At 60.1% G+C, this 1,645-nt stretch overlaps 1 protein-coding gene across 2 annotated transcripts in view; it reads right to left on the reverse strand.

The window, feature by feature from the left end:
- Window positions 1–1,645, reverse strand: part of LOC103806632 (beta-arrestin-1) — an 11,153-nt gene that overhangs the window by 9,253 nt on the left and 255 nt on the right. The window lies entirely within an intron of this gene.

Consider the following 1,645-nt stretch of genomic DNA (forward strand, 5'->3'; position numbering starts at 1 on the left):
GGGCTGGCAGCACCGGTGCCCCTTGAGCCACTGGCATGTTGCCACACAGCTGGATCCTGCTCTCCTGCCCTCTCCCTGCCATGGATCCCATCCCTTAATGAGCTCATTAGGCACCCAGCCAGGGCTAACGATGGCTTTATAGGGTGGCCAATAATTGAATGGGGTCCGTTGGATCTTGGCTGGGAGGATTTATGAGGATTTGATTCCTCTGGGCATCAGAGTGGGGTCTGACGGCAACACCATCGATTGCCTTTGAACCCGGGGCGGAGGAGCCAGGGTTTTCACCGGCTCTCACGCTAACGAGGCCAGCGGGCAGATCTAATTAGCCAGAGCCACGTTAGAAGGGACCTCCAGGGATAACGGAGCCGCCAGCAACCACATCACACGCTCCGGCACAACCCCGCGGTGGCGGCCGGTGGCTCCATGCCAGACGTGCGGGGATGAGCCCAGAGCACCGTGCCAGCTGATCCTAAAGCAAGAGCATCCCACGGGCCCAACACTGCATCCTGCATCCCCACTGCATCCATCCCTCCCCACTGTATCCATCCACCTATCCCCTGCCAAGCTCTATCCCCCAGCTGGGTCAGAGCTCCATCGACTTCCTTGGCAAGGAAACGCCTTGGCTGTGGGATTCGGGATGTGTCTGGATCCTGCTGTTATTACCAGAGTTTGCTCTCCAAACAACATCCAGGAAGCAGGAGTCTCCCCTCCTGGGCCACCTTCCAGGGCTCCCTCTCTTTCCAGTGGAGATCCCTGTCCTGCTCCTAGAATCTAGGGGGGGATGCATGGGATGGCAGAGGGACTGGGCCACCCTGGCATGGTGGGATGCTGTGGAGAGGCAGGATAGGACCATGGGGCTGAGGGAAGGGTGCAAGGGGTGCCTGGTGCCAACCAGGGTGGGCTCTACTGCCACTGGGAAACCACCCACAGGACTCAGGATTCCCAGCCTGGAGTCCCAGCGGCTGGGCATCCCATGTGGGGCTGCACTGCCCTGGCTGGGTGCTGGGTGGGAAGAGCTGGGAAGGGTGATCCATGGTGCCAGCAGCCACCAACGGGGCTGTTTCCTCCATGGAGCCACTTCCTCCAGCTCTTCCCACCGTGGAGCCTGGTGACCCCCAGGAAAAGTGGGGTGTCATGGGAGGAATCAGCAGAAATGAGATTTGGAAATATCAGGTGGTAAATCAGCTCCCACCCAAACCGTCCAATCCCTCAGGATGAACCTAAGTGGATTCAAGGTTGGAGATCCGAACCAGAGAGGGAGGGGGATTTGTCAGTCTAATTCTTCCCCCCTCCCAGCTCCCTCCATACGCGCTGCGTAGGCAGGGAGAAGATCAGCTCATGCCTCTCCTGCCGGCACGCCTGCCGACGGGAATGCCGCTCGCTGCGCTTCCCCAGCACCCAAAAACCTCTGGGGACCAAACCAGCTGCATCCCAGGGATTGCACCCAGGCGTGGAGGGAACACAATGGGTGCTCCAGCCCCCTGATGTGCAGGGCTGCTCCTCTGCTCTTGAGGTGCAACATGCCCGTTCTCAAGAACTTGGGATGCTGAGCCAGGAGGATGTGGATGCTGTTGGCTACAACTGGGGCACCAACACCGGGGCAGCCCGTCCCGAAGTGACAGCCTCTCCTCCGCATGTTGGAGGG

The sequence above is a fragment of the Acanthisitta chloris genome, unplaced genomic scaffold (genome assembly GCF_000695815.1).
Source record: "Acanthisitta chloris isolate BGI_N310 unplaced genomic scaffold, ASM69581v1 scaffold16127, whole genome shotgun sequence".
NCBI lineage: Eukaryota > Metazoa > Chordata > Aves > Passeriformes > Acanthisittidae > Acanthisitta > Acanthisitta chloris.